The sequence below is a fragment of the Camarhynchus parvulus genome, chromosome 3, assembly GCF_901933205.1.
Source record: "Camarhynchus parvulus chromosome 3, STF_HiC, whole genome shotgun sequence".
Classification (NCBI taxonomy): Eukaryota; Metazoa; Chordata; class Aves; order Passeriformes; family Thraupidae; genus Camarhynchus; species Camarhynchus parvulus.
In genome coordinates this window covers 39,609,661-39,629,198 of record NC_044573.1, presented here as the reverse complement: position 1 = coordinate 39,629,198, position 19,538 = coordinate 39,609,661, and positions in this window count along the sequence as shown.

Below are 19,538 nucleotides of genomic sequence, written 5' to 3'. Positions count from 1 at the left end.
GATCTATTTGTTGTCTCACCATGAACAGAAATAAAAGAGTAACTTACTGGCTATTTCAGCTTTCAATAAGATTTTTAGCTGGACCATCTATGTTCACCTAAGCCACCTAAGTACTCATTAGTTACTGTTGAAAATACCCATAAACCTACTGCTGAGACTACTTGATTGTTTAACAAAATCCTGTTTCAGCCATGACTAGAGATTCCCTTGCCAGGAACGGTGCTGCTAAGGGGAAATGGGCCTGTCACTCTCATGTATTTCCATCCTCAGTTGCCAGCTGCGACTGGCAAGCCTAGTGGGAAAGTATCCCAACACCATCCCTAAGGTGCAGAGATCTCAATCACCTTTCCATGGGGAAATAAATCTGTGTCTATCAGGCCAGCTCTGAGTGCAAGACCCTGGGTTAGTCTCTTCTCCCCTTGCTGACTCCCTGCAGCTGTCACCTGCCTTTGCAGAGCAGCACCAGTGCCTGCCCCGCTGCAGCACGCGTGTGCCAGTGCAGGCGCCTGCTGCGTGTGCCCCAGCACAGGAGAGAGGTGTTACATTTAGCAGCAGCACAGGTCTTGCTGTGAGATGTTCCCTTGTAGCAGCTGCAGCAAGTCCCTCTGCATCAGAGGACCCAGGCACTGCCAGGATGAGCCATGACACCACTCCTCATTGGAAAGCAAAAGTCTTTTACCCGTCTCCATTGCTCAGCCTAACTCCTCCAAGTTTCTGACAGACATTCACCTATTTGGTGTGGGAAACTCAAGGGAACACTCCTATACTTGGAAAAATAAAACAAATGGTGACAGGAAAATCATGCTAAGATGGAGAGAAGAAAGTTGTGGGGTTTGCCATGTCTTGTTGAGACAGTCCTAGCAAAGGAACTTCCGACACACAACTACAACACCCAGAACCATCCTCCATCAGCCACTGAGGGGGAACAAAGCCATCTGCTCTGACAGTCACTGACCTGCAGCAGAGCTAATTATAGGCCACACTATGGAGTCCATACCACCCTCATTAGGAAGAGGGCTATTAGTTTAGCTTGAGATAGAGCTGAGGAAAAATGCAAGGTCTAATTCTGTTGTTCTCGCTCGTGCTGAAAAGCCAGCTGTTCCCCGGGAAAAACTGCAACCACCCTGCCAGCAGCAGCAGCACCCCACCAGGGACAGACCAGAACATCAATCCCTCAGCAGAAGGCTTTCAGGGTAAAACTAATAAGCTGGTATTCTCATCAATTCTGAATTCTTATGCCGGATTTGCCTCACAAAGGGGCTGATACAGGATAGCTTAGAGCGAGTGCTCAGCCTGCAGGGTGCGGAGAGTGCACAAAAAGCTGCTTCTCTTGACAGCAGCCTGCCAACCCCACTGAACTGGCCAACTTTTTGGGAAAAAAATGAAGGCTATGATTCACTGCCAGCCTCTACAATACTCTCAGCCTCTTCTAGTCATTGGGGGAAGGTTTTCAAAGTTATTTAGCTTGCTGAAAGCTGCAAGAGATGACCATCAAGACTTTCAAAATCTCCTAAAGCAGGCAACAGAAGTTAAGAACCAAATCTGCTTACAAGCTCATACAAATTCCATACCTTCTAACACTTAGACACCTTTGAAGACCTTTGAAGCACAGCAGCTGAAATTCTAGCTATTTTATATATGTATTATTTTTATATTTTTAACTATTTTTTATATTATAACTTATGTAGGTATACAACCCTCATTAGGCCTATTTGGCAAAAAGGGAACAATTCACTCTCTTTCACCGACTGCTCATCACACCAGGAGGGCTGGGGGAGACCTTGCCCTCATAGTTAGAGGGGAAATTGCTTCCTGATGATTACAGTTGCTGTGCTGTGTACAAATACAGAGCATTGCTTAGACCACAGATAGATGGAAGAAACTCCTTGTTCTAAAATAGAAATAAGGTGTGGATATTTTTTATCGATTTACCCACTTTTTAATGTGCTGTTTACTGCTTGAAATCAGACTTCTTGCTACAAAAAAAAATAGATGATTCCCCCCTCCCTGAGGATGTAAGATCCCAGCCAAGGGTCACTGACATCACAGGACAGCACGGAAATTGCTTTTGATCCACAATCCAGTTTTAATTTACCCCATCTGTAAAGGTCCAAACACCAAAATGTTTCAGGCTGTTAAGGGCACCAGGTTTCCCAGCTGGACAGATGTCCTACTGTAATGGGAACTCTCTCATGGGGAAAAACAGCCACAACAACAAGCTGCAGATTGAACTCTAAGAAGCAGCAGCTTGAACTGTGATTTGCTTTCATTTACAACACTAAAATGCTACAGCAGTTTTTGAAACTCAGGACCCTCTCAGGCTAAGAACAGAAAGCAGCTGCCCCTTTTGTTGTCATACACCTTGGTGCACAAAATTTACTCTGTGGGGCACCTCAATGCCAACATCTACAGGAAGTTAAAATTTTTGGTATGCCTGTAATGCACAAGCTTCAGCTGTCCTCACAGCCAAGTCTTTCCAGGAGGAAGAAGGGACTTTTCATACTCAGTGAAGACATGTGATACAAGGATGTTTATGCTCTGAAGCAGCAAAAGTACGTGTCACTTACAATAATGCTGCTGGGAAAGACAACAGGATATCATAGTCCTGTTTTACATGTTAATAGCTAAAACGTAAACATTTTACAAATGTGGGAAATCATTGTCAAAAAAAAGGAATGGAATCATCAAGAAAAGATGTCAATATAAAGAGCAGATTTGTATAAGAACTATTCCTTACTATCTTTGTAAATAGTCTCCTTTTTTTCCATTTTCCTTTGTAAAAATTCCTTTTTTATCTTTGTAAATCCCAGTGCCTTCTGAATGTTTTTTTTTGGTATTTCACATGATTTGAATGTTTATAATTTTATTTCTGTTTTTGAGGTGCAAAGATTATTTTTATTATATGATTATTATTGTTGGTTTTATTTATAGACAGATGTGTTGGGAAAAAAAGCAAAATGTTTGAATGACTTGGAGACTTAATTTGATTCAAAATATAGGCTCCTAGGTGCTATGGTTTGAATGTGTGATTTAAAATGTTAGTTAAACATCACAAGTTATAGAATAGGCAAGTGATGTGCCTAGCTGTGCAAAAATGTGCAATCTCGGTGTCCTAAGAACTTTTAAACACATCTGAGTGAAAAAAAATTAAAATGAAAAAAAAAGGATTTCTCCCAAAAAAATTGCATAATTACCAGTACATTATTTAGTGTTATTAAGCAAGATTCTAACAAATACTGATCCATCCACTGGAAGATGAGAAGTGGTACTCAATAGCACATGCTATTGCATTTATTATTATGCAAATGTGTGATAATCTTATCTCCTAGAGTTGGAGACTATATGGACTGAATGAACTAAATGGACTTTTCAAACCACCATTTTGCTTTTTCTTCCAAACCAATTTTCTTACACAATGTATCCAAACTGTGTTCTTGCTTGATAAAGTTAAAAACAATCTCTAATACTACACATATAATATTTGTTCACTTTCAATTTTTTTTCCAGTCAGGTGAATTTAAGTTTGTTTTTTTTTAACCACAGACAATAAACTGCAAATTACTTATTTATATAGTTTTACTGCAGACTTAGCACCTGAAGGTTTCTAAGCCCTCCTCTTCTAAACACAGTAGTTGTATGGTGTAAAATGCCAAGATCCTTTCAATAGCACTTCGGCTAATAAGAAAGGCCACTCAGCGGCTATTATTACAACCTCACCTTTCTAATATCTTGCTAAAAGCTACTTAGCTGTTTCAAAGAATACATATTGCCCTTGTGGTGGTAAAGACACACACAAACACAGAGCCCTAAGAAAACTCCAGCAGCTGAGAAGCTATTGACTGGTACTAAGTACATAACATTTGAAGCACCTACTGAGGTCAGTGGGGCTTTTACAAGAGCTGTCTGTGCAGTCTCACAGATGGACCTTTATATCAGCACAGAGGCTGTGATCAGACAAAGTGGCCAATTTGCCTGGGGGTAAGAGTTTAAATGTGCCTTGATGTGTTTAAAAAACCCCCTGAGCTCCAGCATCAGTAGAGACAGTGACAAGTAATAATAAAGGTCTCATTAAGACTCAGCAGAACCAAATACAAATTCCCCTTGTTGCTGGTGTGCCAAACTTCAAACAGTCAGTCAGTTGCTTGAGGAGAGCCCTGGGAAGAGGTGGGAACCAGGGCCAGCAAGGGTCACAGCTGGACCTCTGTTTCACTACAAGAAAATAAAGGCCTCCTTATGTGTAGAGAGGGTCTGCATTTACACTCAGCACAGGTCTGGTAAAGGGCTCTAGGATAAAGAGGTCTTTGAGCCAAAAAGATGTCCTAGAGCAGCAGAGTGTAATAGCACCTGATACTTAATCTCACAGAGGTTCCTTGGTTTACGTGCTGTGAACTGTGGGATATTTCTTCAGCTATCAGATTTCTGCTTGTGTTTTGGTCAAGCTCTCATGCACAAGGCTTCTGTGTCCAGGCTCTGGCAAGCTCCCTTATTTTATGACACAAGGTCAGACCTGGCTGCTTTTCCTAAATGTTCAGACAGTTAGTTTAATACCCTGAAGGGTCAATTAAATATATATTCAGCAATATCATTAGTTTAAATAAAGAAAGGAAAAAAAGGAAGAATGCTAAAAACCATTAGAATAGAAAGGTCTGAAAATGCCTGTGTATAAATATATATATATATATATATATATATATATATATATATATATATATATATATATATATATCTGCTGGAATTAAAGGCTGCTGGATGTCTTCCAGAACGCTTCTGCAGAAAGGAAAAAATAGATTGATCTCCTGCTAGCATTAAATGCTCTTGTAAATTTTGATCTGGTTAAGGCTGTTTATCAAATTTTTCCTCCTTGTCTGAGCAAATGTCACAGTGAAAACAAGGATGTTGTCAAGAACTCTCAGGTTTAACTCACAGGACATAATTCATATGTCCCCAGAAAAAGGGCCATCAGTTGCATGCACTTTCTTATTTCCCCTGTGTCATTCTGAAGAACCAACTCTATCCAAACCCTTGTTACAGCACAATAATCTCTTTGCTATAAGCATCAGCTGCCTCTATACTTTCCTCTCTTTGCATTTCTTTATCACTTGCAGAAGGTTTCCAATAAATAAGCACGTCTTTCCAAAGCACTTGAAATGGTACTGACAACTTCTGTCTCAGCTGCTACATTGGCTTGTGGGAAATGCACAGTGGCTGAAAGTCACTGATTTTCCCCACTACCCTTTTCTGCCCTGACTCAGCCATAGAAAAATCCTTTATTCCATGTCTAAGAGGTCATCCAGACGCTGAAGTGAAACACCCATCACTTAATAGAGGCAAATGAGAAGTCATCAGGAATACATGCTGGTTTACATTTGGGAGACTCACCTATGCCAATATCTGGATTGGAACAAGCAATGCTGGGGTTGGAAAGGTTTCCAGCCTGTTATCTGTGTTCTCAGCTGCTGGAGACTTGACAACCTGTTATGTGCATGTCATCCCTAGCTCTCTTTGTAATGAAGTCTTCTGAGTTAGAAATACTTCCGTGATCTGAATAATGAGTTTGATAATTCACAAGGAAGATCTAGTCAAGACAGTGCTATTTTAAGATAATTTAATCCTCCACTTATGTTTAGAAAATAATCACACTTCTGATGACTTTTTTTATATTTTTACTCAGCTGTGTTCTCGGCTTGTAACACACATGAAAGGAAGAGAAGAAAAGCTAGAGAAAAAATTGTGGTGGCCTATTCTGGTAGGGACAGACAGCTTGCTTGGCCACAGTAAAAAATAACAGCTGTGCTCTTCTCTGTGATCCACAAAGGATCCCACAGGATCATGACAAGTGGCTACAACAGGTTGAGGGAAATTTAATCTTGCTAGCCCTGTGCACTCCCTGCTCTGACCCATGGCCTTTCATCTGCTCCCTCCCTGCATGACTCCCTCCCTCCCTATTTCTGAGATTTACTCTTCCAGTCACCAAGAATATTTCAGCTTCAAGTCACAGTGTTGCTCAGGGAGAAGGTCATGAATTCATAACTATCAAAACAGCCCTTGCTCCAGGTAGTCTTGTTCAACACTGTTATCTCCAGTGTATTCAGAGCAGCCTTTTGGAAAAAAAAAAAGACCTTGACAGGTATGACTTCTTTTATTAGATTCTGTGAACTCAGATGACATCCTGCCTGCTGAACCAGTTCAATCCCTGAAAGTGCCAAAAAACAGATCAGAAACCTCCACAGACTGGTGAACTGGAACATCTCTATTCTCTTGGTATTTCCTGCCTACCACAGGCACACCCACACGGTAGAATTGCTTTACTGTCTTCTTTCCATCTGTGATGCAGGATAAAAACAACTCAAGATCAACTGCTGTAGCCTCCATTCAGCCTGTGCAGATTCCTTTGAGTTCCACGAGATCTGCAAGAATGTCTACCTACAGCCCTGAGCATTACAATAACTAGCTAGCAGCTTCTCAGCTCTACCTGCATCTGAAGGCATTCCTAGCTACATGAGTAGAATTGTAGGGTGGCTGTGTAGGAGTTATATTTTTTCCATCTTTCCATCTTCCTAGGGATTTTTTTCTGCTGCCCTTCTGCAAAATAAGTCTGGGAAAGACTTAACTAGACAGAAAACTTACTTTCTACAGTGTGTCCTTTGAGCAGGGATAACTACACTTGGAGTCAGCCAGCTTCTGCCCATAAAGGCTCAGCAGACACTTTTGTCCCTGCTTTACATGGAAACATTTTCCTAGGAAATGCTTGAGGAATTGTCTCCAAAGTTAAGAGCCAAAGTTAAATCCTAATGGGAAGCACTGAGTTTCATCCTGAAGGGATGGAACTCCATCAAGGAAGGGAGGCAGGGAGGCCTGTGAACAGAGGATGATTTAAGGTCCCTTTTCCTACAGGAGCCCTGGTACATCTGCCCCACTGCATACAATCAATCACGCCATACCAAGTGTGTGGGGCTGGGACCAGTGACCTGGAGGGGTCTGGTTGATGTGGATGACTTGATAGCAACTTCAAGCCATAACTGAGATTAGCAACCCTCAGCTTTATAGACTTTGAGTGGTCAGCTCAGCCAAGCAGTTACAGTATATAAGTATTCAGGGTAGCCCATTAACTGACATTACAAAATTGGCATTAAAGGAATTATAATGTGTTTGCCTAAATTAGTCATATGATAGAGCAGCTCATTACCAAGTATATAGTATTGAAGCTCTAGGGCTCTTGGGTTTTTGTTGTTTTGATAAAATTGCTACATAAATACATGGGCCAATGCGTCACACTGGATTAAATCAACATCAGCCATTTGCTAAGGGCTTTCTACCTCCATTTTATTTTTAATCTCAATACAAGTATTGCTTTGTCCATTTCCCCCCACCTCCACTAAAGTCTACCCACCTTATCCCTTCATCCTTTTAATTGCTCTGCATCTCTTTCTCCCCTTTTTACCTAAGCCATAATTTTTCCCTTCTTTGGTCTGTTGTTCATGGTCATTTCCAGGCCTAGCAATATCACTGTGAGGTGTCAGAGCTTTAGAAATAATTGCTCCAAAGATCTACATGACTCATAACCACAGAAATTTCAGTTGAGCAACCTCAGTCCTTAAAAATGAACATCAGTAAAATGTGCACACTTCATCACCACTTGCCTTTTTTGACCTTTGAAATTAACCAGAACACAGTCATGTTCCAGCACACAAAAACCCACATAATAATTACTTATTCCCTGCTAATAAAATGCTTGTCATGCATCACCTACATCTTTGTAAAACTACATCAAGGCTTGGGCTTTTACTTATCCAGACATTTGGGGTTTATTTTAGCAATTAGACCTGTAATCAAAATATTTCTAGTAGTCAGGCTCTGAGATGTGAATCAAGTCTCAGGGCTGGAAAATGCAGTGGCTGGAAGTTCTCCTGAGACTGGCTTTTATGGATTCAAAATACTGACATGGTGAGAGTCTGATGATCAAAAAGCTGATCTCAAAAGCAGATACCACTTGTCCCCTCCTCTTGACTGGCAGGTGTGTGTGAGACTGTGTGCACACATACATGTACATGTACTTTTTATACACATGGGTATAGTTATTGCATTCAAATAATTTTCAGGGGTTCTGATTAGAATTTCTAATAACACTAACAGAGACACAGAAAATGGTTTTGTGTGGGCAGTTGCAGGAAAAGGGAGGAGCAGTTGTCAACATTTCTGTGAAGAATCAAAATATGAACGCCATGTAGTATTTGTACCTTTATTTTTTATTTGGCTTCAGTAAGTGTGGTCTATGGCAAGTATATAAGTATGCATAAAAGTGACATTAAAGAGATATTAATCACTAAAACCTGCAGTCAGAAAAATGTAGTCTGGCTCAGATCCCACCAAGAGACTTGGAGAAAGTCAAACATCTGCAAATCTAGTTTAAAGTCTGAGTTATTCTAATCAGGGTTATGATTTAAACTGATTCCATATTAAATACCTTCCTTTTTGAAGGTTTTATCCAGAAACTCATGAAATATTTGGGTTTGAATTCTCAGCCTAGTTGAGGATAGATGCCAAAGCATCCTCCTGCAGGAAGCATTGCAGCACACACGCCTGTAGGTGGCAATTACACCGGGAGCCCAAAAGATCCAGCATGAGCTCCCTAGAAAGAGCCGGTGAGGAGAGAAATCAATAATCAATCAAAAAAATACTAGTAGTCCATGCTCTTTCACTTCTTCATTTTAAAGGAAAAAGAGATGGCAATGTGTCAATTTAGAGCGATTTGGAGCATATAAACCCTAAACAATAAAGCAGTCTGTATATCCAGTGTGGCAAACTCTGAACGATTCCGAGCAAGTCCTGAGGACAGGTGAGGCCTAAATCATTTAATTTTCACACCAGCTGGGAGAGGGTGTGCGTGTCTTTTGTTCAACAACTATTTAGCACCGTTGAAACTGTTTGACAAAAGCCATTCAGTGGTGGTCACTAAGTTCAGTAGAAGCAAATAAATCAAAATTAACAGCTCTGGGCGAATAAACTCCCCGGCTGACTAGCTTGCTCAGGCTTTGAAATACTGCTTTCTTTGGGGCCCTCACCCTAACCACTGGTTTTCCAGACATCTCTGACCACATGGGCAAAGGAACGCAATTACATGGTCACAGTTGCCTGCTGCTGCAGGAGATCAGACCTGTAACAACACAAGGCCTGTCACAGTGACAAGCAAGGCTGGAATGAATGTGTCTGAGCAGGGAATGTGGTAGTGCCCTGAAGCTCTTTCCCAGGTGAACTGACATCTATGCCTATAAATAATGAAATGGGGCAATTATTCAAAGCAGAATTTTAAAAAAAAGAAATCCAGTTCCAGCACATTAACATAATTCATGAAGCACTCTGGACCATTAATACTAGGAAATTACTAACTTATGGTTGATAAACTTATTCTGTCTTAGTAAGATCTCATTAGACCTGAAAGGCAGAAAAACAACTTTGTTCAAACCCCAGCTTAACAGGAAATGGCCACAGCTGAATGAAACTCAACAACCAGAATGTAGATCTTGGAGAAATTTGTCATAAACCCCATCTCCTCTTAACCTACAAACAAAATTTACCTGGTATTTATGTGATCTCTGGCAGAGAAATCAAAATACATGTCCTCCCGAGAGGTGTGCTAGTGAAAGTAAAACAGCAACAGCATTTCAAGGGGAAAAAACGTAATTGCTGGTATCATGCCATGGCTTAGCCCCAGGGAGCAGCTAAGTACCACACAGCCGCTGATTCACACCCCACCCTGGTGTGGATGAGAATCAGAAAAAAAAAAAAAATTTAAAAAAAAAAAAAAAAAAAAAAGCAAAAGTCATGCATTGAGATAAGGATTGTTTAATAATTGAAACAAATTTTAATGTAGGAGTAGTAATAATAATAATAACAATAATAATAAAATTAAAAGTAAAAATAATAAAAAATAAAATAAAACAGAAATAAAAAATTAAAATTAATAACAAAAATAATAAAAATAAAAAGTAAGGAGGAGGAGGAGGAGAAGGAGAAGTTGTTTTTTGCTATCCTGGCCATTCTTCCTCCGCCCCCACCAGCTTCTTGCGCACCTGCTGGCTGGCAGAGCATGGGAAATTGAGAAGACCTTCACTTGGGGTAAACACTTCTGCGAAACAGCTAAAAACATCAGTGTGTTATCGGCCTTATTCTCACGCTGAATCCAAAGCGCAGCCCCGCAGGAGCCGCCGGGAAGAGCGGTGAGCGGGCCGTGCCCGGCAGGGGGCGCTGCGGCTCCGCCCGCCCGGCGCCGCTTCCCGCGGAGCGGCCGCAGCGCCCGGCAGCGCTCGGCGGGCACGGCCGGAGCGCAGCGCTCGGCGGCAACCCTTCCCTGCTGGGGTCAGAGCGAATGAAAACACTGTAAACACTGATAACAAACACCATCTGACAAACACTATCTGGTTGGTTTTGCTTGCTTGTTTTGTTTGTGTGTTTCCCCCAGCAAAGGCACGGGGTAAAAAAGCCAAAGTTTTGGGTGATACTTTAGATGGATAAGGTGCCTTTTCCTTGCAGCGAAGGCAGGAATCCAGTATGTCGGTGATCAGGTCAGCACTAGCTCCAAAACCAGCATCATCTTCAGTGACATCTTCAGCTGTGTGACCTGCTGGATGCTGGCCATTGCTAGCAAAGGTTTCCAGGCAGTGAAACCTGAGTGGATCAGTGACTCCCTGCAGACATTTTATCCTTGAAGCCTGTGAACTAATGTGCAGAAACGAGCATTGTGTTGCTGCATCCAAATTCCTCCTCCTCCAGCTTCTGAAGGACTTTCTCCAAGTCTTATTTTCTGCATACTACTTAAAAATTTCCTGACTCACTGTGACAGGATTTTCCTGATATGTAACTCTTCCTGAGGACATGTCTTTCAGTGAACTCCCACTGCAGAAAGATGCACCTCAAAGCCCTGGGATGCCTATTAAACCCACTTCATGTCTTGGTGTTTCATCTTCATGCTGCTCTCCTTCTGCAGGGCCTCCTTCTTCTGGTGTGGCTGTCCCTTTTGGTTATCCATCTGCCTTGCTTGTGGCTCTTCTCCACCAGCAGATTCTGGACCATTTCCAAGTTTCTGGTTAGCAGACACCACTGGGTTACTGATCCGGTTGTCACTGTTGCTCCCAATCCCATGACCGGTGCTTTACCCTAAAGGCACCTGCCTTTGTTGTTGCCTCACTGGACTGTTAGCCAGGGGAATTGTCACATCCTCATGGATCTGCAGACTGTTCATTCTTAGTCTTCTTTGCTCCCATCCACCCATTTGCTTCCTGGCCAAGGACTGATATCCTCTTGGTTTCTGTATTCCATGGGATATCATTCCCCTGAAGGCTGCAACAGACAATTGAGAGAAAGTATATGCAAGTATTATTTTCCACAGGCCATTTCTGTCAGCTCACCTCTCTTCTGCCTCCTGGTTTCTTTAGTTTGATCCCATTTATTTGTTCTGCTCTACTTGGATGTGTTCCTTGCAGTCCTTCCCCAAGATATCCTGGTTTTGTGCTGCAGTAGGCTGCCTTGCAAAGACCTCAGGGTCACAGTGCATACACAGACAGTTGAGACACAGATGCTCTGGAGCATTCAGAGTTCTGGAGCCCCCAGGTGAGTGCAGGCTGCCTGTCATATGTCCATGAAGGTGTCACCCACCATTCCAGTTAGTGCCGCTGACATGTGGGGTGTAGCCTTTTATAAGCACCCCATCCTGAATAGCTGCACCTGGATCAGAGACTGATCTCTAAGTTTACACCCAAATGTAATTTCCTGCTTGTTCACAAATCCATAGCTTCAAACTTTTCTAAGGTTTTAACTTCATGCCCTGCATGAAGCATTCCTTCATGTAGATTGTCCTCTTCCATAATTTTCCCTTTTTATTCCAAATTAAACCAAACTATTTTTCTTATCACATTCTGGAAACACATTGTAGCTAGAGAAAAGGAGAAATATTTCATCTCAAAAGTGGATGGAAATTTGATGCCTTCTATGGTACATTTGCAGTGTAAGGCCCTGTATTAGTTGAATGGAAATCTGGGATAACAAAGCTGAGGTCACAATTTAATTAGTCTAATTCAGGGAAGAGTTTGACTCACTAATTCCAACTTTCAGCTGAACAATTCAAAATTCCCTTGGGCCATACCCTTAGGAAACCAGCACCCGTTATTTAATTGGTTTGCTAAGATGGTGCCACTCAAGATCCAGCCTGTCAGCAGACTGGATCTGTCGAAGGCTCACATGCCCCAGCACATTTCTGCATGGCAATGTTGCAATTTTGCTAGATTCATACAGCTCTTAAGACATGCTTTTTAAAGCCAGCTTACCCTTTTATGCCTAAAAATAATTGCAGGTGGGGTTTATAATTGCTAGGACAAGTTGCAACTCTTGCACAGCAAAATACCCAACTGCCTCTGCAAGTCTAGTGCCAGGAAATATTCCAGTGCAAGAGCATTGTTAGCAGCTCAAGAGATCAAAAGTTAGGAAAGGTGAGATCAAAAGTAGTCCATACACATAAAGATCAATACAATATGGACATTTTGATTATGCTCTGTCACGTAAAATTTAACCTAACATCACATTTGGTCCTGCTTTGAGCAGGGCTTGGACCAGGTGACCTTTGAGACCCTCTCCAAGCCAAAGTATGTTATGATATATAAAGATTTTTCTTATAATTTTTGCTTCACCAGTGTATCTTGCTGTGGTGAGCAATTATCTGGGGCCCTACATATCTGAATTCCATAGCTCCTGTCCAAGCAGTCCAGTTCTGCATAGTCCTTCCATTTCCTTTTAATTCACTACCTGATAATTTCAGTGGGTGCCTCTTAGTCCCTAATGCAATAAGTAGGTACATAATTGTTCTCTTTTCCATACCTCTCATGGTGCTTTATGTTTTACTTCTATTTCCTTCTCAATCACCTTTTTTAATAGTCCATGAGATTAGTGAAGAGCTGAATACATCAGCGGTTTTACTGAGTTAGTAACACTCAGGTGAATTCCTCTTTCACACGTTAAACTACCATTCCCATTTCCAGCTCATGCTGGGTGCAGCACAGTCTTTCTTCTCCATATTTCTCATCCCTGCCCTGGGTCCCTAAGGGTGCTGTTCCACAGCACCTGTGGTTGATCCAAATCTGCCCTGATGTAATCCCTCTCTCTGTCACTGGCTTTCTTCTGCTGTTCCCTTCCCAGGAGGCCACACCGTCTGTTGCCATCTGCTCAGGGATCTTAACCAACTGCAGACTATTTGTTTTATTTGTGGGGTTATTTTTTATCCTGTTCGGGTTTCTGAGCTCAGCCACTAAGGGGCAGAGGAGCTGAGCCGGGAGGGCAGGGATGGCCGGGAGGGCAGGATGGCCGGGAGGGCAGGGATGCATGGAGCTGGATGGGCAGGACCACGGTGATGCTCACAGACTCCTCTGGGAGTCCCTCACATCACCAGGAGGGTCTGGCTTGCTGAGAGTGTCTGAAACAGTTCCTGCCTTTAATACTCGATCCCAGCTCTGCTTTCAAAATCATCAGCTGGGCCACAAGCACTGCACGGACACTCACAGAACAGCTGTCTCAAACCACTAATTTAAAGCCTAGCATCTGAATTACTAATTCCAGGTTAGCTTTAACAAACCAAATCAGGCTACAGCAATATCATACATCATAAACTGAGAGAAATTAAATACCTTTTCTTCATGAGATGTTTCTGTTAGTGACAATGGTGCTTCCCGCTACCATAAAAAGTAGTTTGGACCTAATTTATACAGAGAAGGAACCTAATTTAATCAAGATTGTGTGACTTTTTCTTTCCCAAAGGAATATTAAATTACACTTGAATGTAATTTTGACCAAAGCAGAAGTTGCCTCTTATATGTTTATAGCAGGGAAAATGGGAGATAAACAATGTGGAAAGACAAGAACCTGTCAGATGCCCATCCTACAAAGCAAGACATATCCAATCCAAAAAGATGCTCTTATAAGCTGCTAATTTTTGCCCCATTTCAAGTTAGGGCAGGGACTGTGCTGAGGCAGGGCTCAGAGTCAGGTTTTATACCTTCCTTCACAGAACATCATTCTCCCTGTCAGAAAGCTTCTAACATGATGAAACAAAGTCAGAAAAACTGGGGAAAGATTGCATTTTCTTCCATTTTTAAAATTATTTACACAATTCCAAGTGACTATCAGGCATGACTGTGATGCTTTAGGAGCACACACTTGAAAATGGAAATGAGGAAGCCACACAAGGAATGCCACAGTCCGTAAAGGTGACAGACACGTGGCCAAGCACAGGACAGAGAGAGAGAGAGAGAGAGAGAGAGAGACAGGTAAGCACCCAGCTGGAAAAACAGGCACTCACTGTATATTTTACTAGCTCAATTTAAGCAAAACAGTATCAGCTCAGATGTCAGCTTGCCAAAGAGAGAAAGCTTTCCGGAACAAGATCACCCTTTCAGCCTGTGTTTATAGAGTCCCAAGGTTAAGAGGCACTTGGTTCATAGCTCCTGGGAGCTACCACAGCACTGAAAAATAAACATAAATAATGTCATTAAGAAAAATCTTCTGAAGTCTGTGTCTCATTTTGAGAGCCCCACATGATGCACATTTCCCTCTGGGATTAATATTTCCATTAAATCTGAGCCTTGGCATTTGCCCTCCTGAAGAGAATATTTATTTAAAATTTCCTCTGGCCTTCAAGACAAGACTAGTAGCAGCCCCAGCTGCCTGGCTGCATGCCAGCAGACCACATTCCCCTCCTGTGTCCCCAGCCACGAGAGCTGTCACAGCCAGGACAGCAGCTCTCATTACATTGTCACACAGCTCGATCATTTCGGAGTACTTTGGTAGACCTCAGAAAGCAAAGGGGCCAGGATTTGCCTGCAAAGGCAAGGGAGGCAGGAGGAGAGCCCCAGAGCATGAGTATGAAACTATGCAGCTGTGCTCCTCCAGAGCAGGCAATGCCTTTATCTGGTGCTGCTGATAACATCTCTGGTTTAGTGCCGCTCTACTTCTCCGTGTCATCCTTCCTCTTCAACTCTTTAAACAGATTATGGGGTGGAAGCCAACACTGAAGGAAACATCTTCAGCAATTTACTAGCAGTAAAATGCTGTTATGTAGGGACTGACTGACTGGTCAGTGCTCGCTGGTGTCTCAGAGAGGACTCAGAAGAGAACAGCCTAAAGGAGCCTGCAGGAGACCTCAGTAGGCAAACACACTGCCTTCTCTTCCCTATCCAACCTCTGGCTGAAAAATTGGCATCCCCTGAAGAAGATGGATCTCTTTTGCCTTATCTTTTCCAAAACACTTATTATCAGAGAATCAGAGAAACAAAGAATCACAGAATTATTTGGGTGGGACCTTATAATGTCTTCTAGTTCCAACCCCTCTGCCATGGGCAGGGACACCTTCCACTACTCCAGGTTGCACAAAGACCAATCCAACCTGGCCTTGAGCACTTCCAGGGATGGGGCATTCACGCTGTGTTACAACCTGTTCCAGTGCCTCCCTCACAGAAGCATTATCAGTAACTATAATCCTTGATAATCTTATTACCCATCATGAGCACCTCAGTTTCACACAGGCCTTGATGAGACAAAAATGGCAGCTTATGTCCAGTGAGGACTATTTCAAAAGTGTTGAGAAATGTCTGGACCCGGCAAATAAATCCACATGCATTACATAAGTATAATGCATACATGCATAGAAAAGTAGAGTAACTTTTGTCTTAGGGGTCTGTTCTTTCACATTTCAATATGTTGGTAGTATAATTACTAACATCACTATTGTTACTGTCAGTTTGAATGAGGGTGCATATCCTTGCAGAGCACATATCTGCAGACAGTGCAACCCAGCCTGCTTTTGTTCATTTGAAAGAGGTCTGCAGCTTTGGTTTGAAGGGCTTGACCTAATCCTAAACTTCAGAGATGTCCAAGAGTGATATATCTAGTGGTTGAGTCTGAGTGAAGCAGGAGTAGTCCTGATGACTGGCTAATGATGCTTTTAACTAGATTGTCAGGTACAATTAGCTTTATTGACTGACTTTACCCCACGTTGTTTGCCAGTGAGTTGAATGCACACAGTGCTGTTTGCTATCTTATCACTTTGTTGAGTGAGGCCATAAAATAAAAGGAAACTATGATGAATGTATACCTTTAACAGTCTTTACAGCTAAGAAGAGGGGTCCAGCATCTGGACACTCCTTCAGTAAATCTCTGGAGATGTCCATAACCTGTTTTGAAGAGAACTCTTTTTGCCTACACAATATGGTCCCACTGGCTATCATAAAACAAACATATGTATTATCTAACTTGCCTGATTTCCATCACACTTCTGTATCTTGCTAATATTAACATACTTAGCATATTTCCATTTAGTAAACAAAGTTTGTAGGAGCAGCAAAATTATAATAAAATAGTAATTATTTATTTGTGACAATTCTCTGCTGAGGGTGGAAAATACTTATTTAGTTAACAATCTCTCAGATACAAGTGGGGCTCACAATAGAACAGAGAACAAGAAAGAGAGTGGGAACATCACATCCTGTTGAAATTTCAGGGTGATTTGTATTGGCACAGTGTTTATATCCTACTGAGGATTCATTTTCTACTGGTAAATAAAAAGCAACTGGAAAAAAAATCAGGCTAGATTTTGAGACTACAGCCTCCAAACCACACCTTCAGATGGGGTCAGCTCCACCAACTCGAGCAAAGACGTGATAGTCTACATGAAAGAAAGGAAACTGTCCCTTTGGACAAAAGATCACTTTCAGCCGCAGAATAGTTTATCAGCCTGCAAATGTCTAATCTCCAGCAGATCTCACTATGGGTTATGATCACCCTTCCCCAGTTATTCCTCCAAAATTAAGGGCCTTCACTAATGGGAATAATTTATAGCTTTACAGGCACTGTGTTTTGCACTGTCCTTCATTGCCTCTCTCCAAAGTCTCCCTGGAAGGAAAGGGGAGCTTACTTACCAGTCTTACTTCCAGAGCTTGGCAAGTAGTCAGTCTAAAATATTCTTTGACCAGTGTTAATCAACTTCAGCAAGCATTCTGGTACTACAGTGTGCAATGCCAAGGCAGTTCTTTTCTTTATCGATCCCATAAGGATTTAGACCAGGATGCAGAAACAAAGGAGCAGGGAACAAGAAGGTGGAGCTGGGAGATGGGTGGACCCCTGAGGACAGCAGTGTTCAAACACCTTCAGAAAGGGATTAGCAATATCAGCTCCTGGAGAGGGAAAGCCACAAAAATGCCAAGCATTAAAGGTTTTGAAAAAGATTTTTTCACAGCTTCCCCTCCACCTCTCCCATTCAACCTACTGTAGACTTTGCAACTCTAATCTAGTGAGTGGCTTACCTCCAAGTCTCTTGACTGTGATCCGGCCTCTCTCCATAAGACACTGGATGCCATTGTTCCTCACTCATTGCTGCAGCCATTATTCCTTGGCCTAACATTTAGAAATATAAATCAGCCAGAGATAAAGGGTGATCGAAACAATAATCATTGTACAGTAGTGCCAACTTTTTCTTATTTACCATAATGAAATGTCAGAGAGGGAAGACTGAGAAGAATGAAACTATGGGAGGAATAAATCCAAATCAAAAATCCTGGAAAGCTTCTAAAACAAAAGAATCCAGATGTGGTGGTAGAAGTGCAGGTTTATGGGACTCAGACTCACTGCAGAGTGCATCCTTAAAAGCATTGTAAGGAAAAGTGACAATTTGCACAGAAAGTGTGTTAATGCTTTGGAAAGTTTTGACATATTTTATGTGCCTTTATTGTCAAAATGGGGAAAAGTATTAATAGGGGAACAGGCAAAAGAGGTATGGAAGAGGAAAAAGATTAAGAGAGTAAATTACCTTTGATTCTCACAGAGGCAATTGTCACAGAGAGAAAATCTGAGAGATCAATACTCTGCCCCACTCTGCCTATCAGCTACTTTTCTAGTCAAGGCCTGTTAGCCTTGGCGATTCTCACCAGCAGTACCAATGTGTGGGCAGACATGCACAGACCACATGGCCTTGATAGAGAATTGCTGAGTCTTTGCTATTTGCCTGAATTCTAAACAAGAGCAATGAAAGGCAAAAAAAGAGCATGAGGCAACAGAGCTGGGTGGATATGGCTGCAATTCTCAGTTGCAGTCCCACAGCACAGAGGGTGCCTGATCAGCAGTGGATGCTCCCCGTGTGTCCTCCCAAGCAGTGTACAACATGCTCCTTCTCCCTTTCTTGCCACAAGGCCTCATTCCTGCAGATTTGGTGGAAGTAGGAGGTAAGCAAGCTGAAGGTGCCAACTGGATGTATACAATGGCCTTTAACCAGTTTCTTGGCCCCTAGCTATGTTGTAAATACCATAGCAGCACGGCCACGTGATGCTTGGAGCTCTGCCAGTAGCTGAGGCTCTTACTGCTGACCACCCATTATGGACAGCTTAAGATACTGAGCTGTAACATGAACTTAGATCATGAACCAGGAAATGACATCCAGAGCAAGTAATCCCTCCCACTCCTTTAGTTTTTGTGTAAATGTGGAAAAGATGCCAACTGGAAAGCTGCAGAGATGTTTCTGAGACAGCAGCTAGACACACTGAAGTGTGTAGAAGTTAATAGTAATTTTAAAATTACTGAAGCCAAGTTTTCTTAACGTGCAGTGGTGGTTGGAGAGACCATCCCTACTCTATATTATGCTTTGCTATCTCAGTCAGGTTTAGACCTGGTAGAAAACTTATCTTTTGAGGTTTACCAATGAATGACTACTAGCAATAACTAAATACAACTCTGCTTTTGGTAGTAGAAGGGCACTCAGAACAATCATTTAGCATTTCTGTGAAAAATTATCAACTCCATCAAAGCCAGTTATTTATGACTTATGAATAAGACCACTGTTTGCAAAAAAAAAATAACAACCCAAAAGACCAAGAACCCTAGCTTGTCTGGCAACAAGCCTGTAATTATTCCAAGCTTTGTGTGGGTGTGGTGAATCAGTGAAGCATACTCCCTGTATTTATTTAACAAATAAGTACACCTCTAGCGTATTTGGCTGCCAACTCACGATAATAACGAAGTTTGCTTCTGAACTTACTCATCTTGCCTAAGGAAGGGCAAAAACCAGATCAAACATACTTGAATCAAGCTGCCCCTGCACATTTTCCAATTTGCCTTTATTTCAAAGTTTGAGTTCCAGCCATCTTTGGGAGGAAATGCCTCGCACCATTCTGTGTGTAAAGACGTAATCTTTGAACAAATCTCCTGGTTTCAATTCCAGGTGAGCTACTTTTAACACCAAATAGCTGGAACCCAGGATTAGAGCCCTCTGGGCAGTAGCCACGTGGTTCTGGAAGGCACACCATAGAGATTTTGCCATAGCAACAAAGTGAAGAGCATTAGCTTTTGAATTCTGGAGCTCAATAGCAGCTCTCTTTGTCTCCCACAAAATTCCTCTTTCAACATTCCTACTTTTAGTCACTCCACTTCAGCCATGGGAGTGGGAGGTAATGTTTTAATGTTCCTGGTCAACCTTACTCCATAATGAATCAAAGATGTTCTTCTTAAGACAT